Source organism: Hyperolius riggenbachi, chromosome 3 (assembly GCF_040937935.1).
Source record: "Hyperolius riggenbachi isolate aHypRig1 chromosome 3, aHypRig1.pri, whole genome shotgun sequence".
NCBI classification, from domain to species: Eukaryota; Metazoa; Chordata; class Amphibia; order Anura; family Hyperoliidae; genus Hyperolius; species Hyperolius riggenbachi.
Window position 1 is genome coordinate 412,346,505 of NC_090648.1, and position 25,439 is coordinate 412,371,943.

The 25,439-nt window shown below is 44.2% G+C and overlaps 1 protein-coding gene across 1 annotated transcript in view; it reads left to right on the top strand.

Annotated features, from left to right (window-relative positions):
* The first annotated feature begins 17,943 nt into the window (after positions 1 to 17,943).
* The window catches only part of RAD50 (RAD50 double strand break repair protein), a 167,439-nt gene continuing 159,943 nt past the window's right edge, over positions 17,944 to 25,439 (top strand). Inside the window, exon 1 of the mRNA XM_068277463.1 lies at positions 17,944 to 17,964. The gene's annotated coding sequence lies outside the window, so the exon portion shown is untranslated. The remainder of the gene's footprint in view (positions 17,965 to 25,439) is intronic.

A 25,439-nucleotide genomic window follows, 5' to 3' on the forward strand; every position in this document is an offset into this window, starting at 1 on the left:
GTGTGTGTCTCCTATATGATATATTTAACTGACAGTTTTTATCGTAACAACCAGCGATTTATACAGGAAAATCATGACGATTAACAACATTGCCCAAACTTTCGCATCCCACTCTATTTATACCTTTGTATTGTAATATTGTTTTTTGTTTGAAGAATTTAAACAATGTTACAGAATTAAAGAAAACATATCCAAAGGCATATTATTGACAGAAATGCTTTATTTTACAGATGCCAGAAATGCAGTTGATTTTTATTTCTTTTTTGACCTCATAGATTTAACATATTTGTATCTTTCAATAGCAATTACAATGAATTTAATATAATAAACAAACGTATCTATTTTACACGGAGGTGTCTCAGAAAAAGTTGTCCCCGTATGTTCCCGTATTTGTTTACCACTAATGGATAAGAGAAGAGGAAGAAATTTTGTATCATGGTTTGACTTTCGCCATAAGTTGCCTGTTGTCTACATCATGGCTTAAAATGTTGCAATGTTTAAAAAATGACACATACAGAAAATATTAAATCAAGTCATGATAAGGAAGGGCTGCTAAGAGCTCTCTTCAAGGCTTTCTAAGGACATGCAATTTTGCTGTCTTGGATCTTGGTCAATGTGACTAATCATGTTCAGAGAAATTGGAATAGATGTAACTGGCTGTGGGATCTCAGTCACAACTATTATGGGTTCCTAAATTATAAACTGTGTAGGGAGATGCTTGCCAGGGTAGCGTGAGTAAGAAATCCCACATAGACAGAATCATGTCAAGGAAGCAGCAACACCCTTCTTCATTTCATTAAACATAATCCATTTATTACATCCATTAAGAAATGACATTGTAAAATTCTAACACAAAACATATATACGTTATAAGAGGTTTAACCTTTTCACCTCGAAGGGTTTTTCCTCTAAAAAAAACAGCAATTTTCACCCGTCAGCGCTTCTTCCATTCATTCACCTATAATTTTATTACTACTTATCACAATGAAACAATCTATATTTAGTTTTTTTTTTGCCACTGATTAGGCCTTCTTTGGGGGCTTTTTGCTAAGAATTATTTTATTCTAACTCAGTTTTAATGGGAATAATAAGAAAAAAAATTGAAAAAATTCATTATTTCTCAGTTTTCGGCCATTATAGTTTCAAAATATAACATGCTACCGTAATTAAAACCCACACATTTTATTTGCCCATTTGTATCGGTTATTGCGGGGGGGGGGGGGGGGGGGCGGGAGGGAGGGATGTAGTAGCTACGCTCCTGCACAGAGTTGTGGCATTTTGCAAGGCCGTAGTTACTCGTCCCAGGGGAGGTGAAAAGGTTAAAGGACAACCAGTTGCTTGACTATACTGCTGAGCTTCTGCCTCCAATACTTTTAGCCATAGACCCGGAACAAGCATGCAGCAGATCAGGAGTTTCTGACATTATTGTCAGATCTGACAAGATTAGCTGCAAGCATGTTTCTGGTGTTATTCAGAGACTACTGCAGCCAAATAGACCAGCAGGGTTGCAAGGCAACTGGTATTGTTTAAAAGGAAATACATATGGCAGCCTGCATATCCCTCTTGCTACAGTTGTCATTTAATGTGAAACAAGGAGGTAGCAGGATAAAAGGGCTGTATGTGTTTTGTATTAGAATCTTACAATATTGGACTGATAATGGATGAAATGAATACATTGTTTTGTGAAATTAGATGGATGTTGCTGCTTTGTCACCATGCTTCTGTGTGGGATTACGTATATGTTAGTATTTTTTAATAATCTCTAGCTTCTTTTAACAGGAGGAGCCCCACTTGATCAAGAGACACAAATAGGTAAGAGTCTTTTTTTAACCTGTTGGCCATTATTTTTGTGTACTATTTTATGTCATAATTCAACAATGGAATAGGTTTGGAGATTTGAGAACTTTAGAATCCTTTTTCCTTTCTTTGGGAGCACGGTGCTGGAAGGGTTGTTTTTCAAAAATACTATTACAATGTTTTATCTTATGAGGTGCCAGCTCTTTATAGTATGTTTTATAGTATAAAATGAGAAGAGTTATTAATAGCTACTGCTAGCTCTTCTTGTAAAAAAGGGACACTATTCAGATATTCTGTTAGGCCTGGGACACACTAAAACACTTACAAGATACCGTATGTCCTGATTTTGCGATTACCAAAATTGCAAGTGTGCTCAAGATCATAAACTTACACTTGCAAAGCATTTTTGAAAGCGCCGGCGATTGTCGGAACTCCCAATATTTCTGTAGTGTGTCCCAGACCTAATGGTCTTGGTCAGCTCATCAGTTCCTTTGGCTTTCAATATCACCTATATGCTCATGATACTCAAATCTACCTTTCAGCACCTGACTTTTATACTTTAACTGCTCTTTTGATTGCACGTATAACACCTGTCCCTCAGGCTCGCTGTCTAGGTGTAATACTGGACACAAGTCTCTAATTCAAACCACACATTGACAAACTATCTTCCTCTTGTTGCCTCCACTTAAAAAACATCTCCTGCATCCTCCCTTTTCTCACACAGGGCACTACCAAACTTCTGGTGCATGTCCTGACTATTTCACGACTAGACTATTGCAACTCTCTGCTCTGCGGCCTCCCTGCCAACCGTTTATCCCCACTAAAGTCCATTATGAACTCTGCTGCTCGACTAATCCACCTCTCCTCCCGCCCAATCCCCCTGTCAGTCCCTTCACTGGCTGCCAGTTACACCAAGGATACAATTTTAAATCCTTACTCTCGCCTATAAAGCTCTTCACAAACTAGCTCCTTATCTTAATCTCCCTGGTGGTAATCCCAAGCTACATTTGGGCGAGCCGCCGGGAGCACTATGCAGAATATAGAGCGCAGCGAGCGTTTTTACTCAACTCCTGGGGGATCCATACGTCAGTAGCCATTCTCTTTCCTGTCCTCCAAAGCTCTGAATCACTCTGGTGAGATCGTCAACATACAGCGCCACCTAGAGGACGGAGGTAAAATTGCAGCGCTAGAGCTCAGGTAGGTGAGTGAGAGCAGGGGCTGCTGCAGGCATTCTGGCGGCATGATTTTTTTTTTCTGATTTTAGGGTCTGAAACATTTTAAAAACACCCTAAAATTCAGAAATAATCATACCACCAGGGGGGATAATAAACTTATTTCCAAATACCATCCTACACGCAATCTCCGCTCTACTAACATTATTCTCCTGTCTTCTCTCGATCCTCTGCCCTCCTCTGGAACACCCTCCCTCAACACATCCGCTACTCACCCACACTTACTCTTTTGAGGTGCAATCTCAAAACTCACCTCTTTTGAGGTGCAACCTCAAAACTCAGGCAAACATACTCTCCTACTTAGGACACTTTGGCCACTGACCACCATCTCATACACAGCTTCAATTTACCTACTGTCCTATCCTTTAAACTGCCTAATTGTATTTAATCAATTATTGCACACTTTCTGTAAATCCAATAAACTTAATTTCACTTCTCAAATATCACTGTGTGTGTCTCCTATATGATATATTTACCTGACATTTTTAATCATAACAACCAACGATTTATACAGGAAAATCATGACGATTAACAAGGAAAATCATGACGATTAACAAGGTTGCCCAAGCTTTTGCATCCCACTGTATCTGCTATCCACTGTCCTATTTGCTGATTTTTGGAGCCTGCCTGATATTTTCCAGTTTCTTGCCTCCCAGCCTAGTGGTTTCGAGTTGGCATTCCAGCTTCCTTGAGTACAAGTTTTAAAACTTAATTGTTTCCCTCCCTGACCACCCAGCTTTGGAACCCATTGTCTACCCTGCCAAGGCAGGTTGTTTTGTATGGACTTTATGGAGTTATTTTCAGTTGTATAGCTTTTTTGTTTTATAACATTGCATCATTCCGTCATATTTGCAGTTTGCAAACTACACGCTGTCTGCATTTTAAACTATGAAACAGAGCAGAGCTAATAATCCTTTGCTCTCCCCTGCAGTAAAAGCTTATCTGAAGTTGTCATTCAATGTTTCTTTGATGTATAAGTGCTTTAGAAAATAGCATTGCTCTCTGACTAAATTAGCTCTTTTGCATAGATAATAAGTGAAGTTTCTTAACTCTTCCTATACTGGAACCAATATGAGACTCATATCTGTGCTACTACTAATGTTCTATTTCTTAGCTGTACCACACAAACAACTAATTATGTCATAAGTTTATTTTCACTTCAGATTTCCTAGGGGGGGAGAGATGTACTGCTATTTTCTGCCTGTTGCTGGTAGTATTAAATTGGTCTGCCCTGTGTTAGCTTCTAGTTTAGCTTATGTCAGGGAGGGACATCGTATTGGATTCAGACTTTGGTTGAATAGCCATGAAACAGCAGGTCTTTTGAAATCTTAATTTTCTTATCAGCAGCAATATACAGACATACATTGAAGGTGTCTAATGGCATTGGTCTGACAACTGTTTATTTTCATGTACAGTCTTATATAGCATTCATTTTACATACCTTTAATTAATCACTTATTTACAGAATACATACAGAAACATACCACTTAGAGATGAAAACATTACCTTGAACAACCGATTGGTTTAATACATTGGTTCAACCTATTGGAAAGATACACCTTCATTTATAGCGATGTTTTGACAAGTCCCCCTGAAACTATGAGATCATCTGAGTTTCAGCTGTCAGGGGCAAAGTCTACTTGGGACATCCAATACTTGCTGACTCCAGCAAGAAGTGTCTTATACAATACCTAAAGTTAAAAGGGAATTCTATATTACAAGTCTTGGCTGAGATTGGAGCATCATAAGAGCAATGCAAGAATATTAGGCCCAGTTCACACTTGCATTTTGATGAAATACTTACCGGTGGCACGGGTCCGTTCCGGTCTGAGAACATCCGTTCGCCATCAGGATCCGGTCAGGTCACGTTCAGTTTTCATCCGGATCTTCTTCCGTTCTTCATGCGTCCTGGATCCGTTTCCAAAGAGGGGCCTGGAAGGTCTGGAAAAGCGCTTGAGTCCTTCTTGGGGAGAGCCTGCTGTGCGGACATCTTCCTCCTCGTCCCGCGGGGCCCTGCGTCTGGATGGTCGGGTCCTTCCGTCCTCCGCTGTGTTCTGGGGTGGCTGTGGAGAGGCTGGGGGCTATCCGGTGCTGGGTACATCCACATGGCCGCCTGCACCATAGAGAACCCCACAGGAAGTGGGGTAGGACATCTGGCTTACATCCGGAAGTGTGTTGTGCACTTCCGTTTCCCATCAGTTCCTGTTGTGCTGGATTTCTTGTACGGATCCGGTCTGGCGGCGGGAGACGGAGGACCAGTCCGGAAAATTGGAGCAGGTTGGAAAATTCCGGACCGCAGACCGCATCTGGATCCGGAGGAACGGACGAGTGCGCACGGGTCCATTGATTAACAATGGACCCTTAATCGTCCGTTCCGTTTGCGGACTTTGCGGTCCACAAAATAACGCAAATGTGAACTGGGCCTAACTGATTCTTACACCCTGGACTTCTACTATCAACCAGTAGTTGGCTGTTTCCTGATTTTGGCAACACTGGACTTCAGCTATCCACCAGCAGGTGACCTTTCATTGTCTGTGAGAAAGACCTGCAGTTCTTTGTCTGGCCTGCGGGTGGTTCGGGAGCACTTTCTGCAGAATATAACCACCAGCTGCATTTTGTTGCAAACCACATTGACTATTTAAAGTGAACCCGAGGTGAGAGTTATATGGAGGCTACCATATTTATTTGATTTTAAAGAGAAACTGCCATACTATGTCAGGAAGGAACACATATATAAGTAGATAAATACTTGCTCTTCTTTCATAACATATGTATTGCATGTGTATTGCACTGTCCACATTTTGATTTGAGTGATTTTTCTATAGTAAAAAAAAAAAGAGAAAAACCTTCTTAGGATTCTCTCAATGTCTATCTTGAAGCCAATCCTGATGTAATTTCCTCCCTTACTCTACTCTGCCTGATTGTGTATGCATTGCCCGCCCTCTTCCCAGTCTTCAGGCACTCCCACCCAGCTCTGCAATAGAAAGTGCATTGTCTCAGCATGAGAAATATTGGTCAATCAGAGAGGAACAGATGTGTGGGAGGGGAAAACAGGAGGGAAAGAGGCTACAGCCAATCAGGCTGCATTGGTTAAGTCTAAGGGGAAAGTAAAGAAGCAAAAAAAGACAACCTAGCATGCCCTGCAACTTCCTTTGTGCGGCAATGTACAAAATAAGAGTCAGGTAAACAAGGGAATGATAATTTCACAAAAAAGTAATAGTGATTTTTAAATTTTGGATTGCCTGGTTAGCATCCTTATTACTTGTTTACTAGATAAAAATAAAAATTGATTGTTGATTTTATGCCCGACAGTTAAACTTTAAGCAATATCGGTTGCCTGGCTGTCCAGCTGATCCTCTGCCTCTAATACTTTCAGCCATAGACACTGAACAAGCATATGCATTTCAGGTGTTTCTGACAAAATTGTCAGAACTGACAATATTACCGTATATACTCGATTATAAAACGAGTTTTTGGGCCCAAAAAAGTGTCCCAAAAGTGGGCGTCTCGGTTTATACTGGAGTCATGTACTCGAATAACTAAAATACAACCCACCGCAAGCACCCCCACCCGCCACAGGAAGAGTGGAGCTTGATTGCAAGCCGCTGTCCGAGCAGAGCAGCATGTATTGAGAGCCGCTTGCAGTGTGTAGTGTTCTGAGGAGGTGAGGCTGCATTGCTCTCACCTGCTGGCTGCTGCCCGGGCATCGGTTGGCATGTACTGTGCTTCTCCTGCCGGTTCTCCGCTTCCCTCTCACGCCAATTTCCCCTGCTGTCAGTTAATCGGAGCTCCGGAATCTTTTTACACGGCAAGGAGTCCTCTGCTGTTCCTCCCAGTTGCATTGCTATGACTCCTGTAATGCAATATAGGCGCCCCTAGAGGGTGCCATAGCGATGAGGTTAGAGAGGACTCGTTGCCGTGTAGCAAGTTTCCGGAGCTCCGATCCACTGACAGCGGGGGGAAATTGGCATGATAGGGCAGCAGAGAACCAGCGAACCGCCAGGAGAAGCACAGTACATGCCCGGGCAGCAGACAGCAGGTGAGAGCAATGCAGCCTCACCTCACCTCCTCAGAACACTACACGCTGCAAGCTGCTCACAAAACATGCTGCTCTGCTCGGACAGCAGTTTACAAACGACCTCCACAGAACTTCATCTCAGCTCTAAACGTTAAGCAAAAGCATAATAACCCTTAAAGAAAAAATATTTCTTTGTATAGCTAATACATATCCTGCAATACATCTGCAGTGTGTCTACTTCCTTCTTTCACAGAAGCAGACATATTGTTAACATCCTGTATTTATTAATTAGCTGCTCTGCCCTGACAGTCAGCTGACAGATGAGAGGGAGGCATTTCCCTGTTTTCCTTCTATCCACTGCAAGACGTCCACTCTAAAAGTCACCAGTGGCTGCTGCATTTCTTGTCCCCGGCCTATACTCGAGTCAATCATTTGTCCACGTTGGGGGGGGTCGGCTTATACTCGAGTATATACGGTAGCTGCATGCTTGTTTCTGGTGCAGCCAAATAGATCTGCAGGGCTACCAGGAAACTGGTATTGTTTAAAAGGAAATACATATGGCAGCCTCCATATCATTCTCACTTTGAGTTCACTTTAGGACTGCCCTGCCCCTGCTAGTACCCAGAACTTTCTTGCTTCCAGGCCTGAGTTATCTGTACATTCCTGTTACCTGTTCCCTGACCTGAATCCTGTTTCTGCTGCCAAATCTGTTAGCCTGTCCTGACTCCGCTACTTGTCTGCTCCCTTTGTACCATGCCTGCATCTGCTAATCTATTGCGACCCTGGTATTCTGCCCTGACTCTCGCTTACAGCCTGCTCCCTTGATACCATGCTTGTATTGTATACAGTGGCTTGCAAAAGTATTCGGCCCTCTTGAAGTTTTCCACATTTTGTCCCATTACTGCCACAAACCTAAATCAATTTTATTGGAATTCCACGTGAAAGACCAATACAAAATGGTGTACACGTGAGAAGTGGAACGAAAATCATACATGATTCCAAACATTTTTTACAAAACAATAACTGCAAAGTGGGGTGTGCGTAATTATTCAGCCCCCTGAGTCAATACTTTGTAAAACCACCTTTGCCTGCAGTTACAGCTGCCTGTCTTTTAGGATATGTCTCTACCAGCTTTGCACATCTAGAGACTGAAATATTTGCCCATTCTTCTTTGCAAAACATCTCAAGCTCAGTCAGATTTGATGGACAGCATTTGTGAACAGCAGTTTTCAGATCTTGCCACAGATTCTCGATTGGATTTAGATCTGGACTTTGATTGGGCCATTCTAACATATGGATGTTTTGTTTTAAACCATTCCATTGTTACATAGTTACATCGTTATTTTGGTTGAAAAAAGACATACGTCCATCGAGTTCAACCAGTATAAAGTACAACACCAGCCTGCTCCCTCACATATTCCTGTTGATCCAGAGGAAGGCGAAAAAAACCTTACAAGGCATGGTCCAATTAGCCCCTAAAGGGAAAAATTCCTTCCCAACTCCAGATGGCAATCAGATAAAATCCCTGGATCAACGTCATTAGGCATTACCTAGTAATTGTAGCCATGGATGTCTTTCAACGCAAGGAAAGCATCTAAGCCCCCTTTAAATGCAGGTATAGAGTTTGCCATAACGACTTCCTGTGGCAATGCATTCCACATCTTAATCACTCTTACTGTAAAGAACCCTTTCCTAAATAAATGGCTAAAACGTTTTTCCTCCATGCGCAGATCATGTCCTCTAGTCCTTAGAGAAGGCCTAGGGACAAAAAGCTCATCCGTCAAGCTATTATATTGCCCTCTGATGTATTTATACATGTTAATTAGATCCCCTCTAAGGCGTCTTTTCTCTAGACTAAATAAACCCAGTTTATCTAACCTTTCTTGATAAGTGAGACCTTCCATCCCACGTATCAATTTTGTTGCTCGTCTCTGCACCTGCTCTAAAACTGCAATATCTTTTTTGTAATGTGGTGCCCAGAACTGAATTCCATATTCCAGATGTGGCCTTACTAGAGAGTTAAACAGGGGCAATATTATGCTAGCATCTCGAGTTTTTATTTCCCTTTTAATGCATCCCAAAATTTTGTTAGCTTTAACTACAGCGGCTTGGCATTGAGTACGATTATTTAACTTGTTGTCGATGAGTACTCCTAAGTCCTTCTCCAAGTTTGATGTCCCCAACTGTATCCCGTTTATTTTGTATGGTGCCAGACCATTAGTACGTCCAAAATGCATGACTTTACATTTGTCAACATTGAATTTCATCTGCCATGCATGTGCCCATATAGCCATCCTATCCAGATCCTGTTGCAATATGACACTATCTTCCTGAGAGTTGAAGATTCTGCACAATTTTGTATCTGCAAAAATAGCAACATTGCTCACTACTGCATCTACTAGGTCATTAATAAATAAATTAAAGAGCACTGGACCCAGAACAGACCCTTGTAGGACCCCACTGCTAACAGTCTCCCATTTTGAGTACGATCCATTGACCACAACTCTTTGTTTTCTGTCCATTAGCCAGTTCCCTATCCATGAACACAGACTCTTCCCCAGTCCTTGCATCCTCAACTTTTGCACCAGACTTGTGGGGAACAGTGTCGAAGGCCTTTGCAAAGTCCAAGTATATCACATCTACAGCATTCCCAATATCCATATTAGCATTCACTACCTCATAAAAGCTGAGCATGTTAGTCAAACAGGACCTGTCTTTATTAAACCCATGTTGATGCTGAGAAATAAGATTATTTTCTACAATGAAGTCATGTATAGTATCTCTTAGTAACCCCTCAAATAGTTTGCATACAACTGATGTTAAGCTTACAGGTCTATAATTTCGTGGATCTGATTTTTTTGCCCTTCTTAAATAATGGGAAAACGTGGGCTGTACGCCAATCCACTGGGACTCTGCCAGTTGCAAGTGAGTCACAAAAGATAAGATAAAGGGGTTTTTCTATAACTGAACTTAATTCCCTTAGGACCCGAGGATGCATGCCATCCGGGCCAGGTGCCTTGTCTATTTTTAATGTATTTAGTCTTGCCTTCACTTCTTCCTGCGTTAAGTATTTAATATTACAGTTAGAAAATTGAGACTCTTCCGCCTCTGTAGTTTGCAACAGTGCTGTTTCTTTTGTGAAGACAGAAGCAAAGAAAGCATTTAATAACTCTGCCTTACCTTGGTCATCCACCATTGAGTTCCCACCCTCATCCTTTAGGAGTCCTATACAGTCAACCTTTCTTTTTTTTAGAGTTGTTGCCCTGGCTTTATGTTTAGGGTCGTTGTCCTGCTGGAGGAGAACCTCGGCCCCAGTCTCAAGTCTTTTACAGACTCCCAAGAGTTTTTCTTCCAAGATTGCCCTGTATTTGGCTCCATACATCTTCCCATCAACTCTGACCAGCTTCCCTATCCTTGCTGAGGAGAAGCACCCCCAGAGCATGATGCTGCCACCACCATATTTGACAGTTGGGATGGTGTGTTCTGAGTGATGTGCAGTGTTAGTTTACCACCACACATAGCGTTTTGCATTTTGGCCCAAAAGTTCCATTTTGGTCTCATCTGACCAGAGCACCTTCTTCCACGTTTGCTGTGTCCCCCCACATGGCTTGTGGCAAACTGCAAACAGGATTTCCTATGCTTTTCTGTTCACAATTGCCTTCTTCTTGCCACTGTTCCATAAAGGCCAACTTTGTGCAGTACACAACTAATACTTGTCCTATGGACAGATTCCCCCACCTGAGCGGTAGATCTCTGCAGCTCATCCAGAGTCACCATGGGCCTCTTGACTGCATTTCTGATCAGCGCTCTCCTTGTTAGGCCTGTGAGTTTAGGTGCACGGCTTTGTCTTGGTAGGTTTACAGTTGTGCCATACTCCTTCCATTTCTGAATGATCGCTTAAACAGTGCTCCGTGGGATGTTCAAGGCTTTGGAAATCTTTTTGTAGCCTAAGCCTGCTTTAAATTTCTCAATAACTTGATCCCTGACCTGTCTGGTGTGTTCTTTGTTCTTCATGGTGTTGTTGCTCCCAAGATTCTCTTAGACAACCTCTGAGGCCGTCACAGAGCAGCTGTATTTGTACTGACATTAGATTACACACAAGTGTACTCTATTTAGTCATTAGCACTCATCAGGCAATGTCTATGGGCAACTGACTGCACTCAGACCAAAGGGGGCTGAATAATTACGCACACCCCACTTTGCAGTTTTTTGATTTGTAAAAAATGTTTGGAATGATGTATGATTTTCGTTCTACTTCTCACGTGTACACCACTTTGTATTGGTCTTTCAAGTGGAATTCCAATAAAATTGATTCATGTTTGTGGCAGTAATGTGACAAAATGTGGAAAACTTCAAGGGGGTGAATACTTTTGCAAGCCACTGTATACATATATATATATATATATATATATATATATATATATATATATATATATATATATGAGTACACCTCACTACATTTGTCAGAAAACCTTTAGTTTTCTTTCAGTATCAACATTTTCAATGAGGTACTGTACTACAAAATACTCCCACAAATTTGGGCCATCGATTGCAAACAATATTTGTTTATTTGCACACACAAAAAAAGTGATTTTCCTAACAAATTTCTTCAAGCCCATGTTGCAAAAATGAGTACACCTCAATTACCCAATTATAGTCTTAGGAGAAAATCCACATTTAAGTCTACAAAATTCTTCTTCTTCTTATGAGAACAGTTGAAGAAAATCGCTATGCAAGTTCACTGTAGCCACCACACTGCAGAGGAGTGCCATGCATGGGTATTGTCCACGAAGGAAGCATCTACTCAAGCCAATGCACAAAAAAGCATTCCTAGGGCCCATGTTGAAAAAGATGAAGACTACTGGGACTCTATACTCAGGAATGATGAGACAAAGATCACTGTTTTCTGGAACTAACTGTTTCAAAACTGTATGGCGTCGTAAACGTGAGGATTTCAAAGAAAAATGCATAATGCCTACAGTGAGAAATGATGGTGGCAGGTGTCTTTATGTTGGGCTGCATGAATTCTGCTCGTGTTGGGGAGCTGCATCTCATTGATGGTATCATGAACTCAACAATGTACTGGTCTTTTTTAACACGACAATAATCCAAAACACACATCTAAAGCTACTGTTGCATTTCTAAAGAAGAACAGGGTGAAGGTGATTGAATGGCCAAGTATGTCTCCTGATCTGAACCCAATCGAACACCTGTGGGGAATTCTGAAGCGACAAGTTGAGCATCACTCTCCATCCACCATCTAGGTTATAAAAGAGGTTGTTCTTCAAGAATGGAAAAAGATAGATGTTGCAATATGTCGCCAACTTGTTCATTCCATGCATAGAAGACTTGGTGCTGTCCTTAAAAATCACGGTGATCATACAAAATACTAGATGTAGTAGTTTTTGTTGTGGCGTGTATTCATTTTTGCTTCAACCAATTTGAGTAAAACGGAAGATTTTGTGATCTAAGTTACATTGTTAACCTTAATTTCATGTTATAGAGTTAAACAAGTGTTCAATAAAACTCAGCCTTGTGAAAATGTTGGAAATTGTTATTTTGTTAATTGAGCTTCTTATTACATTCGTACTTTTTAAAGAGGTGTGTACTCATTTATGCTGAGAACTGTGTAGATGTGTGTATATATATATATATATATATATATACTGTATGTCTGTGTGTGTGTACTGTATGTTTGTATATATCTTCTGTGTATTTGGCTTGTAAATAGATAGTGAGGGTTATTGGTCATAATGCTGGGAATACACAGCTCGATTTTGAGCCATTAAGATAGATAATTTCCGACATGTCCGATCTTCTGCCCGATCGTTTCGCTGCTCGATTCTGGATTGAACTGAATGGAAACAGATTAGAAAAACGAGCGGAAGATAAGAGAATTGACTGCGGAATCTAGCGGCGAAACGATCGATTTTGTTTTGAAATAAACACTTTATTGTACCTTATTTCCTGGTCTCTGTGTCAGTATTCCTGCAGTGTGGTTGTTCCATGTTCCTATGTTCAAATTTGTAACCGCAGTATTATGCTATGCTTTTATTTTTTTTTTGTTTTCATTTAAAGGAGTTATCAGGCAAAAAAAAAAAAAGAAAAAAAAAAAAAAGTGTTTCACTTACCTGGGGCTACTAACAGCCCCATGCAGCCATCCTGTGCTCTCGTAGTCACTTACTGCTGCTCTGGTCCCCCTCCGTCAGCTAGTTTAGTGGGCTGCATTGCGTACATTTTTTACGCATTCCTGGTGGTGCAGGAACATTAGCACATACATTTTTACACGTTAGTGGTTCAACGCGTAAAAATGTACATGTTAAACCACTAACGCATAAAACTGTGTGTGTTAATGTTCCTGCACCAGCGGGAATAAGTAAAAATTTACGCAATGCGGCCCGCCGACGCGAGGTCGGCAAAAACTAAACTAGCTGGCGGAGGGGGACCAGAGCAGCAGTGAGTGACTACGAGGGCACAGGATGGCTACATGGGGCTGGTAGAAGCCCCAGGTAAGTGAAACTCACTTTTTTTTTTGCCTGATAACTCCTTTCAAGTGGATCCGAGATGAAAAACTAACTATAACAAGTAACTTATCTACATATCTTATCTAAAGTTTAGATAGTTTACACAGCAAATCTATACAATACAATAATACAATACAATAACCTTTGTAAAGCGCTTTTCTCCCATAGGACTCAAAGTGAATAGTTGTGTCTCAGATTAATACAGGGTTGCAGGCTGGTTTGTGTTACAAAGGAGATAGTCAGATGTTCATGAATGCCAGACTGAAGAGGTAGGTTTTCAGTTTAGACTTAAATGCTTCCAGGGATGGAGCTGTCCTGATTTGGTGTGGCAGGGAGTTCCAAAGTGTAGGGGCAGCATGACAAAAGGCTCTGTCTCCAAAGGTTTTGAGGTGGACTCTGGAAGTGACCAAGGTGTTACGTCCTTTTGATCTAAGATTGTGGGGGGTGTGATGCAGTTGCAACAAGTCCTTCAGGTATCCAGGGCCCAGATTGTGCAAGGATTTGAATGTCAGTAAGCCAATCTTAAACAGAATTTGTCACAGAGCCCCTGGTGGCCAGACCGCAAATTGCCTTCCAATCGGTTTCAGCACACAGACCATGCAAGCTGTGGTCGCGATCAGTGGGCAGAAACCGACAGAATTTGGGCAGCAGCCCGACCAGAAGGGAGCCTGTGGGTTACAGAAATACACTTTACACACTATTTCAGGGTATATCTGCCGCCACCACCACTGGTATGGGCCAGTGGTCCCTACCGTCTGACTGACTGATCCTGCAAATAAAACTGTTAAAACACGCTGTATTCTGTCTAGATATCAATAATAGTAGCGACTCCTCAGAGACCTGAGTTCAGTTTCTGTGTATGGCTGTATAGCATGTGTAGCGGAACAGTAAATGACTTTGATAAAGTCTTTATTTACGTGCAATATAAATAATTAATATATACAGAAAATCGTTAAAATCAACAATTATAGAGACATGAGATAACACAGTATGAACATAAAAGGGAGAAAAAACGGATACTTAAAGTTCATGGAGAGATGTCCTTCTGGGAAAATCTGAGCACATGGAAAATGTGCTTTGTTTCAGTCCAGGAGCAAAGTTCAGACAAGATGGCCGCCACTTCTTCCTCAAAGTGGCAGCAGCTCTCATGAAGGTGGGAAATGGGGGAATGAGGTCCGCCTGCCGGCCATGTGCTTTTGATGAAGCTGGTTTGGGGGTGTGGCAATGCTGGCCCCATCTGAGTTACCAACCAACCACAGTTCAAGTCCTTGGGGAGAGATTTAGGCTTAAAGTTCTAAAATGCCGTAACTCAAACGGTACATGTCATATTTAGGTGGATAGCAGATACCTGATTGTCAGAAAATACAGATTAATATGACATCAGACATGACTAAGGCAGCGGGTCAGGTTCCTGAGAAGATTCATACGGCAATAACTGGACGAGATATTGCCATGAATGTTATATCAGCGCGTTGGGCAGACTTTAACGAATAAGACTATATGAATTTTATAGCTGTGCGATATACGGTCTCCATATAATAGGTAAGAAACCATACATCACATGCATTCATATCTGTCCTTGTCGGTGCCGCTCCGGCTGGCTCTCTCACGGCCCCCCTGGGAAGCCAGTTTCCTGGCTCTGTTCATGGAGCCATTTGGCTGTAGGGGGAATGAGCTGGTCCCTGCAGGGAATCTGGCCACGTGTGACATTCCTGAGGGGTGAGGGGAATGCTTTGCTCACAGGGGAACACATCTCTGGGTTAGAAAAAAAACACAAAGAAGTCATTTTCTGGTCGCTTGCACGACTGGCGTATCTGACCAAGAAATCGGAAAAATCGACGGCTCCTCCCGGCTTTTACAGGGATTCTCTCAGCTAAGACCAAACCTCCCATCTGTTCCTAGTCAGAGGGAGATTACACATCACATCTCGGGTTAACGATTTGTGTCGCAAACCGACCGCGATTGCGTTTTGGCTGACTGGGCGTCGCCTGGCGTCACAGAATTCTCCATTTTATCGGTAGGCAGTGGAGTGAGCACAGCGTTGGTGTTATGTGGCAATGGCGGGGTTGGCTCGTTAACAGCCTTGCGGCGGCATTCTGTACTAATTGCAGGCGGCGTAAGTCTTTCTTATTTAGGCCTGTGCAGAGGACGTTGCAGTAGTCTAACCTCGATGTGATGAAGGCATCAACTAGGGTTGGAAGATCCTCTGAAGGAATTAGGTGTTTAATCCTTGCATGATGAAAAGAAGGAATGTTTCAATCCTTAGATGAAAGAAGGAATGTTTCACAACAGCTGAGATTTGATTCTTGAAGCTTAATTTCCCATCAATCAGTACTCCCAGGCTGCGCACACAGTCTGAGTTGTTCAGGTCTGAGCTCCCTATCCTTAGCGATGTTGGTTGAGACTGGGGCTGCTTTGCTGTTGAGCAGAGGCGTCACTAGGGCTAAAGATCTGAAGCACGTGCTACGGATCCCGCCCACTGTGCCACGAACCTCCGCCACGTAATGTGGAGCACTTCAGTCCTGAAAGGAAGTGGCTGTGTCTGTTGCTATGACGCTGCCGCTATCTGCTCCCCATGCAGCACAACCGTAGCACCAACCCAGCTGCTCCACCCCTTCCCCTGTCGCCTCCAAGGTTTGGACACACTGAAGCTCCGCCTCCCAGCCATTTTGAATTGATCTTCCTGGGCCTGATGGGGAGCATCAGCAGCAAGTGAGCCGACAAGAGTTGAAGCAGTGGGCGGAGGGCACCTGCACTTCACTGCAAGGCACAGAGGAGAGGATCATGGAGGAGCAAGCTGAGGAGGGGGAGGAGAACACAGCAGACTCAGAAGCAGAGCAGTAAGTGTGCCGACAAGAGATGAAGCAGTGGGCGGCGGGCACCTGCACTTCATCGCAAGGCAAGCACTGAGGATCACGGAGGAGCAAGCTGAAGACTGACGAGGGGGAGTTGAACACAGAGCACAGCAGACTGACAGCCAGAGCAAGCCAGCGACTCGGAGGATGCATCAGCTAGTTAGCACGTTGGGGGAGGTAATATACTGGCTTTCAGTCTGGCTTGTATTCTTTCTCGTGTGACTCTCTCCCCTCTCCCTCTGCCCTTCCTCCCCCCCCCCCTTCTTGTGTATGTTGTGCTGAGAGAGAGAGAGAGAGAGAGAGAGAGAGAGAGAGAGAGAGAGAGAGAGAGAGAGAGAGAGAGAGAGAGAGAGAGAGAGAGAGAGAGTGTGTGTGTGTGTGTAGGTGTAGTATGGAAACTGCATTTGTGCTTTGTGTCTCCATCTGTCCCCCTTTCTGTGTGTGTGTCCTGTCCTGTGTGTGCTCCTTTCTCTGTGCCATGCCGCTCAATGTCCTCAGTCCTCACAGTCTAATCCTACCATAGTCATAGTCTAATGTGCTACCATATTATTATAATGTATTTATATAGCACTGACATCTTCTGCAGCACATTACAGAGTACATAGTCATATCACTGACTGACCTCAGAGGAGCTCACAGTCTAATCCTACCATAGTCATAGTCTAATGTGCTACCATATTATTATTATGTATTTATATAGCACTGACACCTTCTGCAGCACATTACAGAGTACATAGTCATGTCACTGACTGTCCTCAGAGGAGCTCACAATCTAATCCTATTATTATTATGTATTTATATTGCGCTGACATCTGCAGCACTTTACAAACTATATAGTCTGGTCACTGTCTGTCCTCAGAGGAGATCACAATTTAATCAGTGTACCCTAAGTCCTAGCCTGTTCTCCCCCCCGGAACTTGGCACCCTATCAGGGGTGTAGCAATAGGGGTTGCAGAGGTTGCAACCACATCGGGCCCCAAAGGGCCCTCCCTCAACTGCAGTATTAGCTCTCTATTGGTCCTGTGCTCATAATAATCACTTCTATAGATACTTTGAATAGTGGTAATCATTTACTAGCTGTTCCCCATCCCCTTCTTGCACCTCTGACACTGTAGTTGCCATTGGTAGGTTTTGGTGCGCCGTATCAATTGTTATGCATAGAGTGCTTGGGGGGCCCCATTGTAAAACTTGCATAGGGGCCCACAGCTCCTTAGCTACGCTACTGCACCCTATGTTACTTGGCTTCCACTGCTCCCTAGCACCTACTGCATGTCTGTCACCCACTACCTGTCAGCATCTACTTAGTACGGTCATATCTCTCCTACTGCTTGCCTATCACTACCTGATTACCACTAAAATCTACTAATCATTATCTACCTTCTACTAGAGTCTACTGATCACCACAAGCCTCTCATGTGACTTGACAGATCCCTACCAGCCTGCCACCAGCATCAACCGATCACTATCAGCTTGCCACTAGCATTGTCCGATCACTACCAGCCTGCCACTAGAATAGCTGATTAAGGTAACCAAGGCGGGTAAGTATTTACCTTTCTGAATCTGATTTACCACATGAAAAGTAGTGATAAAGCAACTGCTAAAGCTTATAATCTGTGCCTGTACTGATAGTAAACTCTTTGAAATGTGGGCTGATCTCTGTTACCTTCAGAATGTACAGCGTAAGTTGTTACTCTGTGCCTGTACGGATAGTAAACTAGCTGCAGTGTGTGCTGATCTCTGCTGCCTCCAGTATGTACAGTATAAGCTGTTACTCTGTGCCTGTACTGATAATAAATTAGCTGCAGTGTATGTTGATCCCTGCTACCTCCAGTATGTACAGCAATAGCTGTACATTTGGCCCCACCCACAGCCACTTTCTGAATGACCACACCCACAATTTGCCACGGATCTCCTAGGACCCTAGCAACGCCCCTGCTGTTGAGCCCTGGCCTTCGATAACAAGAACCTTAGTTTTGTCAGCATTAAGTTTTAGCCAATTATTTTTCATTCACTTCTGAAGCTCAGCTAAGCATGCGTTTATTTGTGGAGTAGGGTCTGTGACGCCAGGTTTGAATGACAAATATAGCTGGGTGTCATCAGCATAGCAATGATATGTCAGGCCATGTTTTTGTATGATTTCTCCAAGTGGCAGCATGTATATGGTGAAAAGTAAAGGGGATAATATTGCGCCCTGAGGTACACCATATTTTAGTGGTACAGGGTTGGAGAGGAAGGGCCTTAAGGCTACCCTTTGTGTTCTGCCAGCCAGGAAGGAGTTGAACCACAGGAAAACAATGCCATCTATGCCACAGTACTCTTGTAGCCTGTTGAGCAAGATTTCATGATCGACTGTGTCAAAAGCTGCTAAAAGGTTGAGCAAAATCAGGATGGAACATTGACCCTTGTCTCTTGCAATGAGCAGATCATTGCAAATCTGGGTGAGGGCTTTTTCACAGCTGTGATATTTCCTGAAGCCAGATTGAAGAGGGTCAGGGATGTTGTTTCTGGAGAGCCTGGCTTCAAGTTGGAGGTAGACAGCCTTTTAAATAACTTTTCCCAGAAAGGGGAGGTTTGAGACAGGTCTGTAGCTGTTTAGAGCATCTGGGTCTAAGGATGGTTTCTTGAGTAGTGGTCTGACGATTGCTTCTTTCAGAGTAGAGGGAAACCACCATTCTTGTAAGGAACCGTTCACTATTTTGTGGAATGCCGGTGTAAATAATTCAGGGCATTTCAACATGAACTTAGTGGGGCCAGGGTCCAGATCGCAGGTAGTCTGGCGAAGGTTTGAGAGGATATCCAAGATGTCTTTTTCAGTGATTACCTTAACCTTAACCAGGGCGGCTGCGGGAGGGTTTTTTTTTTTAATTAAAAAAAAACTGTTTCATGCAGCCAACTGAAAGTTGGCTGCATGAAAGTCCACTAGAGGGCGCTCCGGAGGCGTTCTTCCGATCGCCTCCGGCGCCCAGAATAAACAAGGAAGGCCGCAATGAGCAGCCTTCCTTGTTTTGCTTACATCGTCGCCATAGCGACGAGCGAAGTGACGTCATGGATGTCCTGACGTCAGCCGCCTCCGATCCAGCCCTTAGCGCTGGCCGGAACTTTTGTTCCGGCTGCGCAGGGCTCGGGCGGCTGGGGGGACCCTCTTTCGCCGCTGCTCGCGGCGGATCGCCGCAGAGCGGCGGCGATCAGGCAGCACACGCGGCTGGCAAAGTGCCGGCTGCGTGTGCTGCTTTTTATTTCGCTCAAATCGGCCCAGCAGGGCCTGAGCGGCGACCTCCGGCGGTGATGGACGTGTAGAGTCGTCCATACCGCTGAGGAGGTTAAAATCAGACCATGGTGGTAGCCTACTTTTGCACCTGTTATATGCATGGGTTTCTGGGGCTGTGAATTGAATGGCAGATCGTATGGAGGAGGCTTTGTCTGAGAAGTGGGCAAATTTCTCGCACAGTTCCTGTGAAGGTCTGATGCTGGATTTCCTGCAAGATGAATTGCAGAGACTGTCAGCCGTGCGGAAGAGTTGGGCAAACAGCTTTAATAGAATGATTATTTAATCCTGTGATACAATGACAGCAGCCATGTTGTTTGTAAACATTACACAGGGGCAGGCTTATCGGCATCTTGAGCAAAAAAAACCAAATCCCTCTTCCTCCTCCCCTCTGCCTCTGAAATCTCTGGCTAGTAATACCTCCCCCTCCTCCTGCCCAGACTAAGCTTCCATGAGCCCTTGCTACTGTCTGAAAGTGCCTTGGCTCTCTGAAAACCTGTGGGCGTGGCTTGTTTAGTTTATAGGGAATTGGAGTATTAAAACAAAAACAAAAAAGTATTTCGCTTGAGGAATGCCCTATAAACAATAGGAAAGGAACACAATTATGCAATGTGTAAAAGTTCATGTCAGATCCACTTTAAGGAAAACTGTAATGGTAGCCAAGAGTGAGAAGTTTTGGGAATGCCTCATGTTTTTAGGATTGGATTCTGATTAAGGATTCATGTGACTGAGCATTTATGCTTATATGCTGAATTTGCACTGCTAGTTGATAATGTTGAAAAGATGACAAGGCTAGCCCACATATGCCATCAAAGTTCATAAAAAGCAAGTGTTTCATCCTGGCTCTTTTGTTTTCAGACACACCTCAACAGTACAGAGCAAATACATTAAAGTGAACCTAAAGGCATAAAAAAAAAAAATGAGATGAACTCATCTCGGGCTTCCCTCAGCCCCCTGCAGCCGATCGGTGCCCTCGCAGCTTCGCTCCGATGCCTCTGGACCCGCCGGCGACGACTTCCGGTTTCGCCGTCACCGGCCGACAAGCATGGGAACGCAAGTGATTGTTCGCGCCATGCCTGTCAGCCGGTGACGGCGAAACCGGAAGTCATCGCCGACGGGTCCAGAGGCATTGGAGCGGAGCTGCGAGGGCACCGATCGGCTGCAGGGGGCTGAGGGAAGCCCCAGGTGAGTTCATCTCATTTTTGTTTTTTGACTTAAGGTTATCTTTAAGGGCCCATTCACACTAGAGCATTTTGCCTGCGATTTCGGCAAAACGCTCAAGCGCTAATGCTTTTTAAAGCGGTAGTGCAATAATACCCTATGGGCCCGTTCTCACTTGGGCGATTTGCATTAATCGCCGGTGATTAACGCAAATCGCCAAACGCAAACGTGTAGCCTGCACCATTTTCAGGCGATTTCCCGCGCTAATCATAATCGCGGAAAAATTGCTGCAGTGTCCACTACTTTTCCACGTTATTCGCGGAAAAAATCACTCCCGCAAAACGTATTTTGCGCTTTTAGGTTTGAATGGGGCCTTAGGGTAGGAACACACTAGGCAGAATTGCATATGCATTTTCCATAGCACACAGTGGAAAACGCATATGCGATTCTGCCTAGTGTGTTCCTACCCTTTAACCTCCCTGGCGGTCTATTAAAACCCCCAGGGGGCAGCGCAGCACTTGCTACATGATAGCTGCTGTGCAGCGGCATTCCCCTTCCGATCGCCTCCGGCGATCAGAGCAAACAGGAAATCACGTTCAGAATGGGATTTCCTGTTTGGCTTCCACGATCGGGATGACGTCATCGACTTCATCCACGTCATGGCATCGGAGGGAGTCCCGATCCACCCCTTAGCGCTGCCTGGCGGTGATTGGCCAGGCTGCGCAGGTGCTAGCTGCATGTAACAAAAAAAAAAATTGTACAAATCGGCCCACCAGGGCCTGAGAAATCCTCCGCAGCTGCTAAGCCCGGGCTTACCGCCAGGGAGGTTAAAGAATACTTAGTGTGTAGGGGTACGTTACACAACACCTTTGGCAATGGTCCCATCTTCACTCAAATGATTCTGCCCAGCAAAGACAGATACAGTCTGGACCATGCACAACATTTAGATTGCACTAGAGCTGGCAGTGGAAATACCTCAAGCTAAAGATACATTAAGGTGGACGCCACAGGGGTACAGAAGGGGACACAGGGGAACAGGAAGGGACACTCAGGAGGACACAATGAGGCACACAGGAGGACAGAAGGGGACACATGGTGGACTGGAAAAGACACAGTGTTATAAGGCTGAGCAGGAAGGTGGTAGCCATGGACTCTCCCAAGGCATGGAGTCTAAGCGGCTACTGGTTTTCACCAGAGCACCCCACAAGGGATGTTGGGCGACTACCCCTAGTGGGCAACGGACTACTTTAGCTGCCTGGTAGACCACAAGGTCACGACCCATGGGATTGCTCCACCGGTAACTGAGGAGAACAGGAGACGCTGCTGAGTGGAGTAGTCCAGTGCTTGCAAGGAAGAGCAGTAATCGTAATTGAGTAGACAGGCCAAGGGGCCAGGGCAGGCAGAAGGCAGAGGAGGTTGAGGTCACAAGCCAAAGGTCAGGGCAGGCAGCAGACAGCGGAGGTCGAGGTCACAAGCCAAAGGTCGGGGCAGACTGAGAGCAATGGATAGATGAGGTTACAGGCCGGGGTTACAACAGTAATCAATCAGGAAACAATCGCTAAGGTTCACCAACAATGTTTAGCCAAGCTGTCAGAACGAGCAGCACTGCAGTTGAGGGTAGTGCTGCTCATATACTGGGTGAGACTCTGCATTTGGCAATGAAAGCATTACGCATGCACAGTAGAATGTGTAATGCATTATGCAATTTGTGTGCTTAAAGGTTTACGTGCATGCGCGTAACACTTAGTGCGCGTATTGCATAACGCCGTAAGGAACCAGATGGGACCATAAAACTCCCGCATTCCCGCGTGCACGCGTAAAAACACCCGCATGGGAACGCCGGAGGATGCCAATACGGTGAGTATAACACACAGGAGGACAATGATTGGGGGAAAAAATCTACAAGACGCTCCTGGAACATGGATGCACCAAGTTTAGTATATATTTTTTTTTGCCCTCTAATTCCGAAGTATCTTATATACCGAAAAATTGATACATACATTGTTTCCTTCGGGATAGTGCAGGAACAAAACTACAAATCATGGGGGCCCACCCAGCAAAACATTGATTTACCCCCCCTCCCCCAATGTTCAGACCCCTTCCCTTGCCTACCCCTCTTGTCCATCACAGCTTAGGGACCTGGTAATATGTGGTTTTTATTTGCAGCAAGACTATATTGTAAAACAATATTAAGTGAGAATGGAGAAATAGTATATTCCTCCCTTTACAGTTCATAGAAAATAAAGTATTCACGTGAGTAAAAGCGTCCAAAGAAAGTCTACTCTATCCCAGAGGAGTAACTACAGGGGAGCATGTAAGGAGCGTGCCTTCCTTAGATAGGAGCGTGCCTTAACAATAGTTACTATGTACAGAAAGGCTCGCTCCTTACATAGCAGCGAGCACTGCTATGTAAAGCATGCATAGTGGCCGCTCCTTCACATTAAAGTGTGCTGCTTTAGCAGTGCAGCTTCATCAATCAAGCCCATAGTATCTTCACACCCATAACATTTGTAGCCACAAAAAGGCCTGACCTGAAGCATGGATCCCTTTATCGGAGGGACTGAATAAGTAGTTGGGGGCCCCTTACTGCTAAGGTCCCATTCACACTTAATCAGTTGGTACACATTCTTTTTTCTTCTCCATAGCAGTGCATTGTGAAAAATATTTCAGTTAAAACGCGTTTAGTGTGAACTGTGCCATAGGAAAACATGGGCATTATAACTGAGGGCAACTGATTAAGTGTAAATGGGGCCTAAGGACTCTGCTGCAATCGCAGTGGATGCTCCCCTGTAGTTACTCCTTTGGGATAAAGTAGACTTTCTTTGGATGCTTTTACTCTCGTGAATACTTTATTTTCTATGAACTGTGAAAGGAGAAATATACTATTTCTCCGATCTCACTTATTGTTTTACAATATAGTCTTGCTGCAAATAAAAACCACAAACTACCATTGGCTATTTATCCTAAAACTTAAAGGAAACCTGAAACCAGTTTAAAAAAAAAAAGTTTCACTTACCTGGGACTTCTGCCAGCCCCCTGCAGCCGCCCTGTGCTCAAACCGTTTTGGAACGATCCTCCGGCCCCCTGCCGCGGTACAGTTTCGGTATCGCTGTGCGCGTCCTTGTTTGCACTCCAGTCACCAGCAGCATCCTGTGCATGCCCAGCATGAGAAAATCTCTTCTGCACCTGCGCAGGACGCTCCCGGATACGGGAGTAGAAACAAGGATGTAGTGGCCATTGACTGCCAGAACCGAAAGTGAGCCGGGGCGGGGGACCAGAGGATTCTTCCTGGTGTCTAGTGGTCTCCCCTCACACACCTGAACAGTACTCTGGTGTCTAGTGACCTCCTACATCCCCTAAATAGTTCTCTGGTGTATAGTGAACCCTCTCCCCAATATACTTCTCTGGTGTCTAGTGCTTTCCCTTTTCCTCTCCCATATGGCTTCCCTGGTGATCTAGAGCTTCACCCCCAATGTAGCTTTACTGGTATTCTACAGTGGGCAAAAAATGCAGGCCAAAGTTAATGGCTCTGCGGACCAGATTCAGCCTGCAAGCCAGAGTTTGCCATGTATGATCTAGAGGCTTCCCTAAGGGCTTATTTCCACTGAGATCCACAGCCGTTTCCGATTCGGATGTGGCTCCCGTTCTGCTGCGTAGTAGAAATAGGCCCTTATAGACTATCTTTTGCATTTTTGTTCTCACATGTACACTTTAAGTTATATTGCTGCTGAAGTGTAAGTTAATGATATTCAAGTTTGAAATAAAGGTAGATTTGTATGCATTGTATACTTTTTATCCTAGTAGTAGTGCAATCATGATGGAAATATTTCAAAAAGTAAAAAGGGGAATAAAAGGTTTACAGTGTGTAATAAGTTGTTTTATTATGCAGTGGATGTGCTCCTAAATGTGGATGGGTTACAGCAGAAGGCTACACAGCATTTTTATTGAAATATTTCCAGGTCCTATTCCTGTTGCATCCCATATATCAGGCTGCTAAAAAAAAGTACAGGTCGCCATCAAAGTGTCCTCCCATTTATAGCATCTCCTATGAAGTGCTCCCTTACAGTGGCCCCGTGATATGCATCCCTTATGGTAGCACTATGCTGTGCCTGGATAATGTACTGGTTAAAGAGTCTGAAGTGAAAAAAATGTTGCTACATTTACCTTTTAATTCGCTTCAGTACTCTCATCAGCGGTAAACTGCCACATTCCCGCTGAATAACGAGGGCTGCAGACCCCTCAAATCCCCGGGGGGAATCTGGTCGGCGCTTCCTGAAAGAGGCAGACCTCTGTGCTGTAGCTCTGCCTCTTCTGATGTCAATCACGGCAGATCGCCGCCCCTCTCACTCTTCCTTTATAGAGGGGCGGGGAGAGGCGGAGATCCGCACGGCGATTGACGGCAGGAGAGGCAGAGCTACAGCTCATAGCTCTGCCTCTCGGGGCAGCACAATACACGACCAAGTTGGTTGTGGATGTTTGCCCAGGGATTTGGGGGGTCTGTAGCACTCGTTTTTCAGCGGGGATGCGGCGGTTTACCGCTGATGAGACTTCTGAAGCTAATTCAAAGGTAAATGTATCAAAAAAAAA